General features: G+C 36.2%; 1 protein-coding gene across 1 annotated transcript in view; it reads left to right on the forward strand.

The window, feature by feature from the left end:
* The window catches only part of DIAPH3 (diaphanous related formin 3), a gene marked incomplete at both ends in the record, with an annotated part of 534,203 nt that overhangs the window by 269,639 nt on the left and 243,569 nt on the right, over positions 1 to 20,995 (forward strand). The window lies entirely within an intron of this gene.

Consider the following 20,995-nt stretch of genomic DNA (forward strand, 5'->3'; position numbering starts at 1 on the left):
TTTTATTTGTTGGTTTAGGTTTTGGGCAGAAGAAACTGAGTACTAACCGATGTGCTGAACTTGAAATATTCTTTTCCCTGGATAGTCCAGGACACAACTTTTTGCTGAGAAATTGGTTCATATTTGGCATGTCCTTGCCTCATGCTTTATTCAACTTAATTTTCTATCAATAAGATTTAGAAATGAAAATATTCTTCCTAGAAACTCTCACTCATTGGATCAGTTACCTGTCTCTTTTCTTGGATTCTTCCCTTCCCTCTTTAGCCCCAGAACCTTCTCATTTATTTCCCCAAAATATTGCCTACTTACCAAAATTTGGTTCCCATTGTGTAGAACCTGATTTTAGTTACGTGACTGTACTTTTTTATATTTGCAGTGATCGTCTGATCAATAAGCCATTAGGTAAAATCACTGTGCTCACAGTGGCATGGTTAACTGTGTGAGAAATAAGATATGTAAATATTCAATGGGATCACAAGATTTAGCTGAAGCTTAGAAAGAGGCCTAAAATTTGCATTTGAAACTTGGTATACTAGACTTTCTTTGATTAAAAATTCTAGGTTTTTGAGTATTTGTTTCCACATTATTTAGTTCTGTTAAGCTGCCAATTCTTCAAAGGAATCATAATGTTTATAGGAAATTGAATTGAACAATGTTCTGTTTGTGTACTGTATTTTGATCTGCCACCATTTGGTGTCACTGTAGGGCAGGGCTTTTAAACTTTGTGCAGTAGAGACCTCCTGTTTTTTTTTTTTTTAATCAAAAAATGTTGTAGGAAGTTCATGCAAATTTCCCTGCATTAAAAATGCCTCATTTTAAAAAACACCTAAATATTCGTGTTATAAAACATTTAAATAGCATATAAAAATATTGAATACAATGTAGAAGTTCCTTGTATCTCACTACCCACTGCATTCCATATAAATGATCATTTTTAACATTTTGTTGACTTTCCGATCCTATTTCTTTGTATTTACAAATGTATGCATGTTCATATGCACATTGTTCTGAAAGTTTTCACCGTGAAATATGTTTTGGAGGCTTTTAGTTTTATAATGTGTTGTTTTGAAATTCCTATGTGGTATTTCATGGTCCCTACTATGACGTTTTCTGTAACTATTCCCTTAATGAAGGATAGTTGAAAGAAAGCTTCAAGGACGTACAATTTAATGGATATTCACATATTTCTGAATACTATATTTGTGTACCATACTCTATAGGACATAGAACCCTGGATAGTTGTATGTAAGTAATACATGACAAAAGTAAAACATATTTCTAATTTACATGTTATATTTTATATATTCTATTTGGTCTTTAATTGACATTGATTATTAGCATTTTGGATGTGTTACTTTTGAACACTGCCTTTCTACCAAATAAAAATAATGTAAACAAACACAGATGTCCAGGTAAGCTGCATTTTGTTTGTTTACTATTTTACATAATTCTTGTGTGGAATTAAGGTTGAGTATATAATGCAAACTGCCTTAGTGACTTTATCGATTGTATCAAATTTGAGTGTTTATTTAAATAGAATACATCTGTAATTCACATGAGTGAATTGAAGATCCACCGTTACTTACTTAAAGGAACGTTCTATGTTTTGGGAGAAGCTTGGTTGTTTGCACGTAATAGGAACATGATAAATAGCAGTTGATTAAGTCTTTCGTTTGATTGTGTGGAACATCTTGTAAAGTTGTAAAATAAGCCATGAAATGCCACTGACCATCCCTCACTGGCTCCCTAAGCTACTTCAGTTGCTTCCCATAACTTCTACATGGATGTCTAAAATTCTTAGAATAGCATTAAAGTGTTAAAAACAAACAAACAAAACTTCATTGAGGTATAATTGACATACAGTAAACTGCACATATTTAACATTTGTAGAATTTGATTAATTTTGACATAAGTCCACTCATGAAACCATCACCATAGTTAAGATAATGAACATACCGGTCACCCCCAAGTGTTTCCTCAGACTTCTCCATAATCCCCTCCTTCCTAGCCACCCAGTCACCAAGCATTAGGTCTTTAAGGAGGGAATTCCTGCCCTGCCCTCTGTCTTACTTTCTCCCTGTGCTTCATCTTTCCTCCACAACTTGCTGTGCTCTCAAGGCACCACACTCAGGGCTGTCAATAGGCTGCTTTCCCTTTCTTTTTGCTTTGAGGAAGCCCTTTCTGGAATGCTTTCCCTAGCATTTCTGTTATTCCCTGTAGAATTCAGGATCCTGCCTCTTTGCTACCATAATGCCCAGTGTATATATCTAAATGGTTCTTATTACCCTGGAATATAGTCATAGTATTCATGTATGCTTGGAACTTTTTGACAGGCTGAAGTATTACCATGCTCATCTTTATATTCCTGACACATGGCCCATCTTCCAGTACATGGTGGCCACATGATATTGGCTAAGTTATTATATGAAATAAGGAAGAGATGAACAGAAAGGAGGGAAAATACATATAGCAAGAACAGTAAAATAAAAACAAAGTTAAAAATTGTTTTTAAGATTATACTTTTTAGAGCAGCTTAAGGTTCAGAGAAAAATTGGGGGCAAGTTACAGAGATTTCCTATATCTCCCCACCCTCCACCACCTGCACAAACCTCCCCCTTTATTAACATCTCTCACCATTCATGAACCTACACAGACACATCAAAATTGTCCAGAGTCCGTAGATTACCTTAGGTTTCACTCTTTTTTTTTAAACATCTTTATTGGAGTATAATTGGTTTACAATGGTGTGTTAGTTTCTGCTTTATAACAAATTGAATCAGCTATACATATATATATATATCCCCATATCTTCTCCCTCTTGTGTCTCCCTCCCACCCTCCCTGTAGGGTTCACTCTTGGTGTTGTACATTCTGTGGATTTGGACAAATATATAATGACATGTATCCATCATTATGCTATAATACAGAGTATTTTTTTTTAAATCACATTTTGAAATGAAAATGTTAGATACTTTTGAGATAGTTTTTTTTTTTTTTTTTTGTGGTACGCGGGCCTCTCACTGTTGTGGCCTCTCCCATTGCGGAGCACAGGCTCCGGACGCCCAGGCTCAGCGGCTATGGCTCACGGGCCTAGCCGCTCCACGGCATGTGGGATCTTCCCGGACTGGGGCATGAACCGGCGTCCCCTGCATCGGCAGGCGGACTCTCAACCACTGCACCACCAGGGAAGCCCTGAGATAGTTATTTTAATTTTTTTTAAAATGGGTCTCCAGACAATTATTTCTCTGGGTAAGAATGGGTTAATTCAAAAGTAGACCAAGTAACCAAGACTTTTGGGCATAAAAGTATAAATTCACACTTTTTTTCAAAGCACAATATAATCACCCTATATGATTCTGCCACCTAACTTGTAGACTTGTCACAGTATTCCACTTTTCTCCTGGTACCACACCTACGTTGGACCTTTTCCTGATCCTTCTTTAACTCAGAAGGCCATGGTGTTTAAGTCTGTCAATGCTCAGGTACTCAGTGGTTGTATATTCTAAAAAGTGTTCAGGAAATTGTGATTTGGTATAAGAATCACAGCTTATTGAAACAATTTAAGAAAAGACTGATCAAGATTGGTGAGGGACCTGAAAGAATATGTCCACTGAGCCATCGCTTTCCCAGATTTAAAATATCCATCTCTCTCGTTCCTCAAGTGTTGATTATTTTGAGTGCTTTGCAAATGTCCAGATAAAAAGTCATTCATGTTTCACAGAATTATCACTTTAAAACTTAACAAAAGACATGGAATTAGTGCAATACAGTGTCTTCAAGGACCCATTTTGGCTTCTTGTAATTACTATTTCCTTTTCTCTTTAATAATTCATCTTCAATCTTGTCTGTCAATGACATAAATCTTGCCAGTCTCTCCTCCTGGAAAATATGAAGTTCTATTTGTCTTCAGTTGCTGTTTTTTGGTACCTGTCCAGTTGTCCCAGGTCCTTCACATTTCATGATGTTCTAGATAGCACTGTGGTAGTCTCATCTGCAAATCTACCCAGGAGGACATTTGTTTAGAATAATAAACTGTTATAACTCTATCCATAGCTATTTAAATCTTAGAGGTCTGCTTCTCTTAAGATCACAGACGTTCAGCTGTTGTTCAGTTATTCTTGTCACTTTGCTTTGCAACCTTCTTGACATGCTTCTACCAGGATCCAGGACTTAATATAGGCTCACTAGCTCAGATGGCTTTTCTTCCACCTAGTTTAGGGCTTATTAATTTAGCTTGCTTTCAATTGTCATTGATCTGTAGCCTGAAATTCTTCAGACATGTAATACTTCTATCATTTTCCTTATGAGCTGATTTCTGCTTTTCATTTCCTTTAGCAGTCTTAAGTAAAAATGGTCACAGTGCCATTTGAATTTTTAGTGAAACTTATAGAAATTCTGTTGGTTTAAGTAGTTAAACATCAGTTGTCAGCTAATGTCTGTTGGTTTAAGTAGTTAAACATCAGTTGTCAGCTAATATCTGTCTTGCCCATCATAGTATTTTCTCTGAAGATCTTTTTTTCTCACAGATTTCTTCTTAATTCTGCCTACATATAACACAATGGGGGTACATGTTGACAGAACTCTTAAAAGGCCATTTACACCTTTTTCTTTACATGTTTAACAGGTAGTATAAAATAATGTGTAACAGATTTATCGATTTAGGCAAATATACTGAAATTCACAGAAAATTAAAGGCTTTTTTATGGTTGAACTTAACGTAGCTTCACTGCTGATACACTGAGTATATTTAAGAACATCTCTAGTATTGATCTGAGTTCTCATTAGATGCTTCTGAGGAAATGGCTTCGGGTCCATTAGTATTGCCTCAGCCTTTTGGTGTTACAGGGGTTTGGATTACCAGATGTTTTATGGATGAATTTAGACCTTGAGATTATATTGGTAACTCTACTGCTGTCTCATGTGTTTTATTTCAATACCTGTCTCCTTGGTTCAGCAACGATTCATCCGTTTGTTCATTTATTTGGCAAATATTTATTGAACACCTACTGTGTGCTGGGCATTGCTCTGGACTCTGAGTTTGTTGCAGTGAACATGTCTCTTACTCCTTCTTGGTCTTACATTTTGGTTGAGTATAGTAACAATATACACAGAAACAAAAACGTGACATAATATCAAGTAATACTAAGTACTCCTCAGGAAGTGGTGGCATGAGGGTGGTGCATACGTGTGAGATTAACATGGCTGGGGAAGGCCTCTCCCATCTGAGCAGAAGCCTGTGTGGCTGTCTTGGGGAAGCATGTTATAGACAGAGGAGACCACAAGTGCCAGGCTTTGAGGGATAAGTGAGTGTGACACAGCTGAGGCCGGGGCTGTGGCAAAGTGAATGAGGGGGTGTGGGAATAGGAGGGGACATCAGAGAGATGCCACCAGGCCCTTGCAGCCATGTTTTGAGGCCCGTGGACGTTATCCTAAGAAAGCCATTGGAGAGTTTTAAACAAAGAAGTGAAATTATCCTATCTGTGCTTTAGATTTAGATCAGATTGATTATTTTGGCAGCTGTGTGAGGAACAGATTGCGGGGTGGGGGCATAAATTGAAAGCAATGGCCAGTTAACATGCTATGACAATGATTAAGGTGAGACATAGTGGTGGCTTGACAGGCTTGATGGCAGTGTCTCTGGTGAGAAGGGCAGATTCCATATGTATTTTGTAAGTAGGGAAGCCGGGATTTCGGACAGATTGGATTTAGGGTATGGGAGGGAGTCAGGGATGACCCCCAAAGTGCTTGCCCTGTACAATTTGAAAGATAGGAGGTCCTGTTTACAGAGAAGTGGAAAAGACTTATAAGAGAGACAGACTTTGGGAGGGAAAATCACTTAAAACACCTATAGACATCTAAGTGGACCTATGAAATATGTAGTTAGGATGTAAGCTGGGAGTTCAGGGCTGGAGGCATAAATTTGGGAGCCAGTCACATACACGTGGAATTTAAAGCTGTGGGACTGGATGAGATCAGCCAGGGAGTGAATTAGAAATGTAACACAGGAGGCAGGGAAGGGTAAGGCAAAATATGCAAAGCTTACTGTTTTTCTCAATCTTCTCCCTTGAGAGAGACTCATCATCAGCAAGGTTTTGTTTGTTTTTGCTGCTGGTTACCACCTCTCTGAGGAAAATTGCAATCCATGGTCTAGGGAATTGTACAAGGTGATTTTATAATGTGACACTATTGCAGTTTGTTTCAAAGACTAAGCATGAGGAAGGGTGAGAGGGCTGTTTGGCATTTGTGGGATATAGTTCATCAGGGACCTTTGGAAAGAAGCTAGTGGTCATGAGAGTGTGTATCTGTGGAAAGGAAGAAAAAACTACTTTTGCCTCTAGATTTTGCTCTCATATGAAAGAAAATGGAATGATCTCTAATATATCATCATAATAAATGTATAGTGCCTATATTATGAACTAAGATAAAGTTAAAACGCCAAAAGTGTGCAGGCATATTCTGTGATAAAGTCTCGTTTAATCAAGGGATTGAGTTCATTTAGTTCAAATCTACATCAAAATAGTAATATCAAATCCTGCCATTAATGGGAAAAATCACTTACATATGACCAATTGTGTTCTCTGTAGAGTGGGAGGATAAGTGGAATTGAACTCTGAATGAATTCTCTTATGAGCTTTTGTTACCTTTGTTCTCCTGAAATTAGTAGAATGTCAGCTATATTAAATAACTTTGCAATTCTTTAACTTATTAGAACGAATAAAAACACAGCATGATCAGAATGATACGCTATTTCATTGAGTTGCCAACTCTAGTGAGTTTCTCAAAAGCTGAATTTTCAACTGTGATTTATATTGATCTTACCCCTTTGTTCATGTGGTGGCAAAAGGTACGCAATTTTGTTTGTGTTCTATCTAACATGAAAGTAACATATAAAATGTTGTGAAATAATTTGATAATATTAAGAAGTGATGTCTGTGTCAACTTATCTATATCACAGCCTGTTCTTAACACAGCAGCTAGTGGCATAAGGCAGATAATGTTCTATCTCTACCTGTAACCTTATACTGGCTTCCCACCTCAGAGGAAGAGCCTAAATCCTTGCTATAGTTGACAAGGTTCTGCATATGTGCCCCTGCCTCGCTGTTTCGTGCCTCATTTTCTACCACTCTCCCCTAACTCAGCTTTAACCACGTGGCCTCTGTACTGTTCTTCAAACATGCCAATCACATTCTTGGGAGGTTTACACTGGCTGTTTATTCTCCTTGGACTTATTTCCTACATATATCCAAATGGCTTGCTTCCTCATGTCCTTTTGATCTTTCTTCCTATGTCAACTTTTGGAGGTCTTCTCTGAGTACCCTATTTGAAACTGCCCATAGCACTTCTTTTCCTCTTCCCTGCTTTGTCTTTCCCTCAAGCACTCATTACCTTCTCATTTACTATATTATGTTCTGTCCATTAACCTATCTATTAGTTTATCATAAGAATGACTGTGATCATGGCAGGAATCATTCTCTTAGACACCTACTGGTGAATTTCTAATGTCTTGAACAATACCTGGCATGTAATAATCACTAATAAATATCTGATAGATGGATAAATAACTTTCCCTAAGGTGCTTTATGGATTATTTTAAATACTGAAAAACTAAAACCATTTAGCTCTTGGCTTACTGAGACTTGCCATGCCACATGTTCCTAGTACTGAAACACAAATCTGGGTTAAAATGACTTTGTCTTGGTATTCCAGGTTCCTTCAAATATCCTTCATTGCATTTCTAGTCCAAGTAGACAGACTTGGGTTTGAATTCTTAAGGTACCATATAATGGCTATAAAATTTTGGGGAAGTTTCTTAACACCCCTCAATTTAATTTTCTTTATTTATAAAATGTATGTGAATTTAGAGCCTATCTCATTAGGTTGTAGTGAGATTTAAGGGAGAGCGTGCATGTGTGGAGTCAATAGTGAATAATAAGTGCTCAATTCTGTTAGTTGTTTCATACCCTCCTCTTTCTCAATGATTTTATTCACTCCACAATTGTTTTCTAATAACTCTCTTTGACCATTTTTTTAGATCTCCCAGACTTTTTTGTACTTTGACTTTTAAATATACACAATTTAACATCCAAAGCAACAAAGGTCATGGGTTAGGAGTGTGGCCTAAAGGCCAGTTCTGACTCATGAACCATCTCAGTTATGATCAGCTATCATGACTTCCAGGTCTCATGATGAGATATGGTGCTGGAGTACTTATTTTCTGTTCATGGGACCAGTTTTCAAGGGGACAATTCAAATTACTGAAAACCTGATTAGGATGAACGTCTCGTATTAGTGGCACGTGTTGGAGCCAGAAATAACCTCTAGCTCTCTGACTAAGTATATCCAACTGAGGATAGGAATCCTCCACCTTAGGAATCTCCTGAAATTAAAATCACCCAGTTGCATACAATAATAGCTTGATGGTTATTATAGAAAGTGTGCTCAAGGACCAAAAAATACTCCCAAATTCATTTTAATTATCTGAGATATTATAATATAGTAGGTTAACCTTCTGCTTGTAAATCATGTCATGCAATAGGAGAGCTAGAGGAGATTAAAAACTTACTCTACATTAGTTTAGTCTGATTATTTTTTAATATGGTATTTGAGACTTATTACACTTAGAAGATGAGAGTTTGGATAATAGGAGCAAGGAGAGAGATTAATTTTGGAGTTTCAGGTCAGTGACATAGGTATTGTATCAAATTAGCAACTATACCACAGTCAAGTAATTACATGACAATTATATTATTTGGCTTTAGTGATGCACAGTTCACAAGGTATATTTATATACATTTATCTGGTACATCTATCCCTCTGATACGACAGCCTCTTAGGCTTATAAGAACTGAAACTCATATAGAAGAGGTGACAACCCAGAACCCCCCACCCCACCACCTCATAAACAGAAGAGAAGGATTCAGACTCAGGATTTCTGACTCCACATTTCCATATTTTATTTGGTTTCCTCCATACCATGTTGCTTCTAAATACAAGATTCCTGATCTATTCGTAAAGAATTGTATATATACGAGAGGCGGGAAAGGCTAATGAATGCAAAGGGAAGGTTTTTAAAGGTAGACTTTAGCCTACATTGTACTTGTGCTCAGGACTAGTCCTGTCCCTGCTTTTCTTTGTAGAAACTAAATGCTAACCATTTTTTATCTTTAGAAACGCAGGGCCCAAATGGGAGGGAAATCTTCTGTCCTTCCTTGAAGAGCCTGAAATATAAACTGCCTTATCTGGCTCCATTACTCTGTGAGCACTCACTTCACTTGAGAAGGCTTCTCCTCATTTTCTGTCCCCTAGGTGAGAGGGAATTGGTGTTAAGAGCCCTTGAAAATATCTTTGGGATACCCAGAACCTCAATTGCGTAAGTTTTATTCATCTTAATTTGCTTGTGGCTCCTGGCACAGAGGATGGCAGTGTTTCAGTCCTGTGTTTATTTGGTTCTTTATTCACTTGTCTGGGCTTTAAAAACTTTTTTTGTTGTTGCTTTTTGGTTCTTTTCCCTCTTTGCTTATATTTTTATTTTGTATTAAATTGTATGTTTCATTAAACACCCTTATCTTCCATACCAGACTTGGCTCTTTTGAAAGGATAAATGTATTTGTTTTCTTTTCTCTGACATTGGGTCAAGTTTCCTGTCCTGAAACTTAGCTATTATCCATTATTAATGCTATTTTTCTTTCTTTACCAAGAATGCCAATTTTGTATCCAAGTTGACATATTTATTTAAGGAATAAGATGGGGAACAAAGTAATTCTTTTCCCCTTTAGTGAAAAGCTAAGGTTAACTTCCGTACCACCAATATCACTGCTACCAAATCATTTGAGTTTTATTTTTGTCCGAATTCCCATCTGCTAGAAATATCTAATTCTGAGTGTGTATATGTGTGCTGTACCACTTATTGACTTACATTATTGACCACCACTGACTTACATTAATATATTAGTCAATTTAGTATAAATTTTAATATGTTTGAGTTCTCATAGTTTGTGGCTTTATGCTGAAACTGATTGGACTAGTATTCTGTCAATGTTTTGTTCATTGGCGTCACATTATGGGTTTCTTCATGTAGAAAGAAATTCAGGATTTTTGAGTCCACATTTCCATATTTTATTTTGTTTCCTCCATACCGTGTTGCTTCTAAATACAAGATTCCTGATCTATTGGTAAAGAATTGTATATATAGGAGAGGTGGGAAAGGCTAATGAATGCAAAGGGAAGGTTTTTAAAGGTAGACTTTAGCCTACGTTGCATTTTTGCTCAGGACTAGTCCCGTCCCTGCTTTACTGAAGTTTTGTGCTATGGGCAAGTAGAGTTTTTCAGTCCTATTTTATCAGTGTTTACTTTGTAAGTAGCTCCACTTGGAACTACTCACCACAGTAAAGCACCTCAGTCATTCTGATCAATTGAATGCTGGTATATTCTGAAAGGATTTAAGGTTCCAGTAGCTTTGTATTATGGGTTTCCTTGACACTATCGTTATTTATGCTTTTTCTAATTTCTGACCCAGAATTTTTTGAGGCATTCTATATTTTGAATGCAATTAAGAAGAAACTAGTTCAGTTAGCTTCATGACAGTCCTTTTTGCCTTTTTTTTTTTTTTTTTTTGCTTTGCTTGTTCTTAGCCTCTTATTTCTTAGTGGATTTTTGTAATCTCCTTTGGAACTCTTTCATTCTGACTGTTGGCTTTAGTAATTACCTCTTTTGACAGTTGAAGACTACTTTTCCCCCTCAACTTTAACCACCCCAAAATTCAGGTTTCCATTTATTTTTTTCTGACCACGGGTCTTAGCTGTAGCCTAATCCTTTGTTAGTTATGTGCCTTGTCTAAATCCTGCCTTCACACTTTCCTTTGTCATACCACACCTTAGTCAGTATCCACATAATTCTCCCATTTTGCCTGAAGTGCAGATCACAGACCTGGGCCCTCTGGCATCTTCAGACAAAGCAATAGATGTACTTTATTACTGTAGGGCAGAAGAGTTGCCTGAAAAATGTATCAGGGTGATTTGATTTGAACACTCCCAAAACGCACCCACCAAATCAATGGCTTGAACTGAAGCATGAACCCAAACACTGAATGAATTTCTGAAAGGCCATTGATTTATTTTTAGAAGCCCCTGAATGAACTTTATTTGTCCTAATGTAGAAACAGAATAAAAACTGCAAGCAATCAATACTAAGAAATGCAGCAAGGTATCATTCCTAATGGGTTTCAGTTTGGAATAAATACAGAAACACCTTTGCCATTAATATTCTGGTATTAGAGAAGGAGCAAGAATTTGTAAAATGACATAGGAAAAAATAAAGTCGAGGCAAAGAGTCGGTCATTTAAGAGTATTTTGAGGAGAGTTATTATTTTAAAATATGACTCAGATAACACATGTTACCGGAAAAGGCCCTCTTATTCTATATTTCTTTTATTTATTTATTTATTTTATTGATTGATTGATTGATTGATTGATTGCTGTACTTGGGCCTCTCGCTGTTGTGGCATCTCCCGTTGCGGAGCACAGGCTCCGGACGCGCAGACTCAGCGGCCATGGCTCACGGGCCCCACCGCTCTGCGGCATGTGGGATCTTCCTGGATCGGGGCACAAACCCGTGTCCCCTGCATCGGCAGGCAGACTCTCAACCACTGCGCCACCAGGGAAGCCCCTATATTACTTTTGAATAAGCTAGTCTATGCCATAGTTTTTCCTGTGTCACTTTCTCTTACTTCCACTACCCTGACCCTGCCACCCTGAAGTACCACCCCAAACTTTAGTGCCCGCTGGTGAGGCCAGCTTCTGGAGATAGAGATAAAAGGGTCAGCTGGCTGGCATCGCATCCAAGGATCTGAGTTCGACTTTTTGAGGTCCAGCTCCAACTTTCCCTTTTACTCTGTGACTGACCTTTACCTGGTCCACTGATTAATCTTGAACGTGTAATTAATTATAACCACTTGTGAGTTTAGGGGATTTAGCCAAAGTACCTCTTGAATGTAAGTATATTGTTTATGGTATTTTAATGGTTTCTCATAACCCCTCTTTTGTTACATGAAATTCTGAAAGTCAGGCAGGGGTTGCCACGCCTAAGGTGCTTTTGTTTCATACATGTTAATGAATGGCAACGGGAAGACAAATTTAAAGTAGAATAAAACATGGGTATTCATTTTAGAATAATATTGTTGAGGAAGGATCACCAGGGGTGGTGATGCTGGGTCAGCCCATCATAACTATATATTTTTGTGTTTGCCATTTGTTGATAACCTATTGTGTTTCAGGCCCTATGCCTCATGTTTTGAATGCTCTGTCCTTTTCCACGTAGCAGCTAGAGATCTTTTAGTATAAAAGTAAATGTGGGCTTCCCTGGTGGCGCAGTGGTTGAGAGTCCATCTGCCGATGCAGGGGACGCAGGTTCGTGCCCCATTCCGGGAGGATCCCGCATGTCACGGAGCAGCTGGGCCCATGGGCCGTGGCTGCTGGGCCTGCGTGTCCGGAGCCTGTGCTCCGCAGCTGGAGAGGCCACAGCAGTGAGGGGCCCGTGTACCGCAAAAAAAAAAAAAGAATCTTAAAAGTAAATGTGATTATGTCACTTCCAAGCTTAAAATACTCTAATGGTCTGAAGTTTACTTTGTGTTATATAAATATAGCCAGTCCAGCTTTATTTTGATTAGTGATAACTAATTTTTGTCCTTTTCCTTTTAACCTACTGTTGTTACAGGCAGCATATTAGTTGAGTATTGTTTTTTTCTTTCTTTTTTTTTTTTTTAAATCCAGTGTGATGATTTCTCTTTTTTAACTAGAGGGGCCATTTTCTGTTAATGTGGTTATTAATATGGTGGGATTTGAATCTCCCATCTTGTTATTTATTTTCTATTTATCTCATCTATTCTTTGGTATTCTTTTTCTCTTGGATTGAGTATTTTAATAACTTTATTTTTCTGTTGGTTAATTAGTTATTACTTTTTGTTTTATTTGTGGTTGCTTTAGGGTTTACATAATATATTTTTAACTACCTTCAAAGGATATGATACCACCTTAAATGTGGTGTGAAACCTCACAACAGTGTTTTCCCATTTTGGGCTGTGTGCACTTTTTATCACACATCTTACCTTGGCGTATGTTTAAACTCATAATATGTTGTTATTTTTACTTTCAGGAAATCAGTTGTCTTTTTTATCTACATACTCCAGCATTCTTCACTCTGTTGTGTACATCTTCCATCTGGAATCATCTTTCTTCCACCTGAAAAATTTCCTGTAACATTTCTTCCAGTGCTAATGAATTCTTTCAGTTTTTATATGTCTGAGGAAGTATTTTTTAACCTTCATTTTGAAGTGTTTTCATGGGTATGAAATTCCAAGTTGATATTTCTTTCTTTTAGCACTTTAAACATGTTACCACACTGTCTTCTTGTTTGAATTATTTGGGCAGGAAATCTGCCATCACCCTTAACTTTGTTCCTCTGTACATGTTTCTTTTGTTCTCTGGTTGTTTTTGAAGATTTTCTTTATCGCTTGTTTTGAATAATTTGATTATGATGTACCTCAGGTGTAGTTTTCATTATATTTTTGTTCTTGGGTTTCATTGAGTTTCTTGGATTTGTTGGTTTATAATTCTCTTTAAATTTGGAATTTTTTTAGCCATTATGTTTGTCAGATATCTTTTCTATACCTCCCTTCTCTCCTCTATATCAGAGACTTAAGTTACACATATATTATTTTATTATTACACATATGTTAGGCTTCTTAAAGTTGTTCCACAGCTCATTGATGCCCTTTTTATTTTCTTTTACCTCTTTTTTCATTTTGGACATGCATTCCAATTCACTAATCTTTTCTTTTATGGTGTTTAATTTGCTGTTTTTCCTATTCAGTCAGCTCAGATATCATAGCTTTCTATTCTAGAAATTCAGTTCAGGTATTTTTGAAAAAAATATCTCTCATGTCTCAGCTTAAAATCCTTAATCTTTCCTCAACCTTCTCAACCATATGAAATATAATAACTTTAAACTTTCCTGTCTAGTATTTCTATCATCTGTGCATTTGTAGGTCTGTTTTTATCAAATTTTTTCCTCATTGTTTGTATTTTCCTGATCCTTTGGGCTCCAGACAAAAATTTTACCATGCTGTACTCTAGATACCTTTGTATTCTTATAAATATTCTTGAACTTTGTTTTAGGAGGCAGTTAAATTACTTGGGAACAGTTTCAGACTTTTGTGGCTTGTTTTTAAACTTTGTTACATGGTATCAGAGTAGCCTTGAGTCTAGACCTTATTTTTCCTCACAATTAAGGCAATACCCTTCTGAGTACCCTACTCAATGTCCCATGAATTATGAGGTTTTTCCACTTTGCCTGTTGAGAACAAGTAAGTGTTCCCAGCTTTGTCTGAGAATCGGGCATTATTACCTCCAGTGCTTTTGACTGATTCTTTCCCCAGCCTTCAGTAGTTTTCTCACATGCATGTGGTGGGTACTACAGTTAAAGACATGAGCAGAAAACTCTTGAGATCTCTGGAGCTTTCTGTCTGTGCTACTCTTTCCTTTCTGATACTCTGTCCTGAGAACTCTAGCTTCCTTGGCATTCCCAGACTCCCACCTCCCGCTCAATCATGGACACCTCCTGCTCCACCTGGGTTCCTTCTCCCTGTGCTGCAGTTTGGAAACTCTTTCTAAACAGTAAGCTGGGATGGTCACGGGGCACACCTGTTTCCCCTTTCTCAGACACCACCATCCCACACTGCCTGGAGTCAGTGCCTGAAAACTGTTGCCTCGGGACAGGGGGAAGGGAGATAAGTCCAGTCCCTGTTTTTCCATCTTTGGCCAGAAGGGGAATTTCCTTCTGGTCATTCTAATTGTTTCTAGTTTCATTATAATTTGTAAGATAATCTTGTGTCTGTTTCTTCAGTCTCATATTTTACCACTGCCTTCATTGTCCGCTGTGTCTCAGCCACATTGGTTTTTTGCTCCCACCTCAGATTTGCAGTTACTCCTGCTGCAACCTCTGCTTCAGCCCAGGTGCCACTTTCCTGTGGTAGGGCTCATCATCCTGGTGTCCCCCCCACCATCATCCTACTTATTCATGAGCGCTTATCCTTAACTACAGTGATCCTGTCTATTTGTTTTATTGTTTTTCTGTCTTTTTCTCTCCCTTTCTCCGTCTGTTTACTTTAGTACAGCCATTTGGACCAGGTCCCTGTCATCTTATTTTCTGTGTGATTCCCCAAGGCCTTAAACAGAGTTTGGTACATAATAAGTATTCAGTAAATACTCTGATACATAAATAAATGAGTAATTATATCTGACTCTCATATAACTCCAGAAATAGGCATTACCATTTCAGAGCTGAGGCAACTTGTTCACTCAACTAGTAACTAGTACAGCTCAGCTGTGAATCATAGTTTTATGACATTAAAGGACATCCTTCATTTTTTATGGTGGCAGTCACTCTTGTGTGTTTGTTTGCCGTAGGTGCCCACTGTACTCGAAGTTGCTTTTAGCACTGGTTTCTGTATGCTTCATCACTGGAGAAAATTTATTTTTGATATTTAAAGATTAACTTGAGTTAATAATAAGTACAAATTACTTAGTATGTTTATGTAGGAGCTTAAATTATTGAGTTGTTGAACTTGAAATTAAGTTTTTGGAAATTTTGTCAGTTACTCCTTTTTCTTCTTTGGGTTTTTAAATCTTCTAAATAAGCAACTAAAAAGTGGGGCATTTGAGTCCATAATAGGAATTATGGTTGTTTTTTTGGTATAGAAACATGATGGTTTCTAGTTAGACCATCTATGTAGTATTGAAATTTTATGGCACAATCTGCTTAATGTGTTTCATTTGCAAAAATGAAATAAAACATCATTATAGTCTCATACTAATTACTAGCCATGCATCATTCATTTGAAATAAAGCCTAAAGCATTTTGTAGTTGTAAGCAAAAAGGTCTCTTATGATTCATCACTTTGCAAACAACATTGTTTTAAGGTTGCTTTTTAGATCTGAGTATCATCTAGTGCCCGAGAAGCATTTCCTGTATTCTACATATCTCATCATACAGGTCTCGATATTCTCTTCTAAGACTACTTTGGAAACATAATGGAAAAGGGAGACTGGACTAATGAAACTAAGTTACTATCGAGTTAGGCAGTTTTATCGCAGTGGTGGCTTAAGGTGTAATTGTTGTAGATATAGACTGCTTTATTTTATATCTCATTCTTGATGCCATCTGGAAAGGTCTGTAAAGTGCATTTTTAATAAAGTTCAGTAAATACTATAACTGGTATTCTACTTAATGGCTCTCCCCATTAACACAAAGGTGAAAATTTGATGAAAATAGGTTGTATACATACTATATTTATATAGTCTCAAAGCATCTTCCTATAAGTAACTTATTATATAGGGAAGATATTGTAACTTTACATTGATTGGAAAAACTGGTGGACATAACCTTAGCTAAATATTTATGTATTATATTATAGTATATATACACATATGTATTTCCTTTATAATATATATATATATGAAGAGGAAGAGAGAGAATATGATGGAACAAATGATACAAAATGGAAACACTTGGTTAATCTGGATAAAGAGTTTTTTTATTCTTAAAACTGAAATTGTAATAAAAAGGTTTTAAAATTCCATTTACAGTAACAAAACTATAAAATACTTAGGAATAAATTTTTTAAAAGCTGGGTAAACCACTAACAATGATAAAATGGATAAAATATTCAGGTCCTCCATTTTAAGGCCATAGACAACCAGTAGAAGAAAACTGCAAGCTTTGGGAGAATAGAAACTGCATGAACTTGTGAATGCCCAGCTTTTGGTCTGGCGAAAGTTTTCCAATAATAGCACAGAGAGCTGGGGTTTGAGCAGAAAGTGTGGTTTTCTCTGGAATGTGGAAGCAGGGATCAGAATTTATAGCAGCTGAAACAGGGCAGGCCATTATAGGGGAATGAACTGTGCAGAAAGGGACTCCAGTTTTCCATGTGGGAGTCTCCCTGGAGTCTGTGCCCGGAGGCTGAGCTGTTCATATACTGAGCAAGATTTGCCAGAAACCACCTGCTGCACGGTGAGAGTAGAAGAGAGATACTATGGGTCCACATTCCTAGGAGGCATTGGAATTCTGGCCCTGCCAGAATAGAGATAGCTTCTTGACACCTCATTAACTTACTTGGCATTCATTCAAACAACTGGAAATGTTATACCTTAGGAAAGAAGACCAACATCCTAAAGGAGTACCTACTCTAGACTCACCCTAAGAAAACCTATAATCAAGTCTACAGGCTTCTCTGGGAAGAATGAGTCCTACCAAGTTAGAGGGGCTAGACAAACAACTCCCACTTTCCACAGAGCCACACTAACAAAGTGTAAGCTCAAGCCTATTAAGCCTATAAATAAGCCTACCAAGAAATTTAAGGTGATCACCCAATGATTGATTTGCCTGCTAAAACAAGAAGGAACATTCTTCAAAGGAATATTACAACTCAAGGGTTGTTATAACATTGTATCATTTAATTAAGAAGTAAAGATTAATAAAATGGGATGTATTGTAAAAGGAAAAAAACACTCAAATCAACAAGACGGCCCAGGTTTTAGATTTCAAATGCAAAGACTTTAATGTGGATATTATAAATATGTTCAAAGAACTAAAGGAAATTATCTTTTAAGAATTGAAGGAAAACATGATCTTAATTAAGGAATCTTTGCAGGGAAATGAAAACTATAAAAATTTGCCATATGGGAATTCTCAAACTGAAAAGTTCAATAACTGAATTAAAATATTCAGTATATGGGTTAATAGTATATTGGAGATAAACAGTCTAAAACACCTGTAATTGTAATCCCAAAAGGAGAAGAAAGTGAGATTGTGGCTGGCAAAATATTTGAAGAAATAAGGGCCAAGAAATGCCAAATTGAGTGGGAAATATAAACTTATGGTTCAAGAACCTCAGCAAAACCCAGTCAGGATAAATATAAAGAGAAAGACATTTTGGCACATTCTAGTCAAACTGCTGAAAGACAAAGACAAAGAGAAAGTCATGAAAGTGATTTGAGGAGGGGAAAACATATAAGAAAACAAGGAGAGAGATTTAGCTGCCCTTGCAGAAATAATGGAAAGCAGAAGTCAACAGAAGGGTGTATTTTAAATGTTGAAATAAAGAAACTCTATAAATTCAAAATTCTCTCTTTAGTAGATACCCTTCCCAAAATAGGGTAAAATAAATACATTTTTAGTTCTGTGAAAACAGAGAGTTTGTGACCATCAGACCTGCCCTACAAGAAATGCGAAAGTTGTCCTGCAGGCCAAATGGAAATGATACTAGATGAAAAGTGATATCCACAAAAAGGAATGGAAGCCATGTGAAATAATCAATGAACTATGTTTTCTTTCTTCTCATAATTTACTTAAAACTAATAATTAAAAAACATTACAGGATGAGGTTTACATGTATATAGAAGTAAAAGATATGATAGTAGCACAAATGATTGGGTAGGACAAATGGAATTATGCTGTTGTAACATTATAACACACATGAAATGAACCAGAAGGTGGGGAGTGTGAGTGAAATGCTGGAAGGGGGAGGCAGGAAATGAAACCTATGAACAGGCACAATACTGACTTAATAGTCAGTCTAAATAGACTACATAAAGATGCATATTGGTAGTCCTAGAACAACCAGGAAAAATATAGTAAAGAGATATAGTTAAGAAGCCAGTAGAAGAAAATGGAATACTAAAAATTGCTCGATAAACACAAAAGCAGGAAGGGACAAAATAGAGGTAAAAAGCAGAAAGGACAAATGGAAAACAGATACTAGACAATAAGAAAAGTAGCATAGCTTTGTATATTTCAGAGAATGTATATTTCAAGACAAATCATATTATAAGAAATAGAGGCATTACACAAGGATACAAGGAGTAATTTACAAGAAACAATTATCTTAAATATGCATGAACCTAATAAAGAACATTAAAATTCATGAAGCAAAACCTGTAGAATTAAATGGAGAAATAGATAACTTCACAATCATGATGAGACTTTAATGCCCCCTTTCAGTAAATTCTAGAAAAAGTAGATCAAGAAACAAATCAGTAAATAATTAGAAAATCAAGACAGTTCTATCAGCCAGCTTGTTCTAATTGGTATTTATAGAACATTGCACATATAACTTCAGAATATACATTCGTTTCAAATACACATGGAACATTCACCAAGGTAGACTATATGGGAACATAACATAAGTCTCAGTAATTTTCAAAAGACTGAAATCTTGTAGAGTATGTTTTCTATGTAAATTGAAATTAAATTGGACAACAATAATAATAGAACATCTCTCACTGTTTGAAAATTGGATAACATAGTTTTAAATTATTTATGGGTCAAAGAAGAAATAATTTTAAACCTAATGAAAATGAAAGCACTCAAAAAGAAAACTAAATTCTCATATTTCCATCAGGAATCAAAGAAAGGAATCTACTACAGAAAATTAGAGACCCATATCATACATAAACATATATACAAAAATTTCAAAACATTTTTGTATCAAATAGTGCAATGCCTAAAAAGGAGAGTGTGTCATTACCAAGCTGTGCAAGGTTGGTTTAACATTTGAAAATTAATGTAGTTGACCATATTATCAGAAAATAGGGAGAAAAATCATATAATTATCTAGATACAAAATAAAAAACATTTGACAGAATTGTATCTTGTTTATGATATATAAAAACTCTTAGCAAGTAGAAATAGAAGGAAACTTTCTCAACCTGATAAAGGACATCTATGGAAGACATGGAGCTATCCTCATACTTAGTTGGGAAAGATTAAATTCTTTGTCATTTATGATTGGAAACCAGGCAAGGATATCTATTTTTATCACTTTTCTGCATTATAATATATGTTCTAACTTGTGTAATAAAAGAAAATGAGATAAAAGGCCTGTACATTGGAAATGATGTAAGTGAACTTATTATCTTTGTAAATACATAAGGAATCTGTAGTAAACTTTGTTAGAAGGTCACAAAATAGTCACTGTACCAAAATCAGTTGTATTTTTCTCTATAAGCAATGATATATCGGAAAGCAAAATAAAAATAGTACTGTTTTCAATAGCATAAAAAATGTAAAATACTTAAGGACGCATTTCCCTGAACATATGCAAATTTTCTACACTGCAAAGTACAAATTATTGCTGAGGGAACTTGAAGAAGTTGTAAATAAATGGTGATACATACCATGTTCCTGGAGTGGAAGACTCAATTTGTTAAGATCTCATTTTTCACTCAAATGATCTATAGATTCCTAATACACATACGATACACATTCTCAATCAGTCCCAGCGGGTCTTATAATAGTAACTGACAAGATATCACAAAAATTCATATCGTATGCAAAAGACCTGGAATGGACAAAATCAATTTTGAAAAACAAACTTGGAGGACCTAGACTACTGATTTGATATCAAGACAGTAAGGTTTTGGCTTAAGGATATATAAATGTTTCTCTTAAAAGTATAGAAATAGATTCACAAAGATACCATCAATTGATTTTTCAACAAAGACTTAAAGGCTAGTGAGTAGAGAAAGGAACTTCTTTGTACCAAATGATGCTGCGAAACTTGGATATTCTATTGACTAAAATGAATCTCAGCTCCTTCATCACACCACGCAGAACAGTTAATGAGGGATGGAATATAGACCTAAATGTGCAAAGATAAAATAAAGGCTTCAAGAATAAAGCATAACATTGGCAAAGGGGGCGTAAAGTGTCATAAGCCACTTTGTAAAAAGTTTGACAATTTCTTATAAGGTTAAGTATGCATTTACACTATACTATTTAATGGAAATGAAAAGACTCATACAAGAATATTCATAATATCCTGTATTAGTTTCCCTGGGCTGCCATAACAAATGTCCACAACGTTAGTGATTTAAAACAACAGTAATTTATTCTGTCATATTTCTGGAGACCAAAAGTCCTACATCAAGCTGTTGGCAGGGTTG

Source organism: Hyperoodon ampullatus, assembly GCF_949752795.1.
Source record: "Hyperoodon ampullatus genome assembly, chromosome: 16".
NCBI classification, from domain to species: domain Eukaryota; kingdom Metazoa; phylum Chordata; class Mammalia; order Artiodactyla; family Ziphiidae; genus Hyperoodon; species Hyperoodon ampullatus.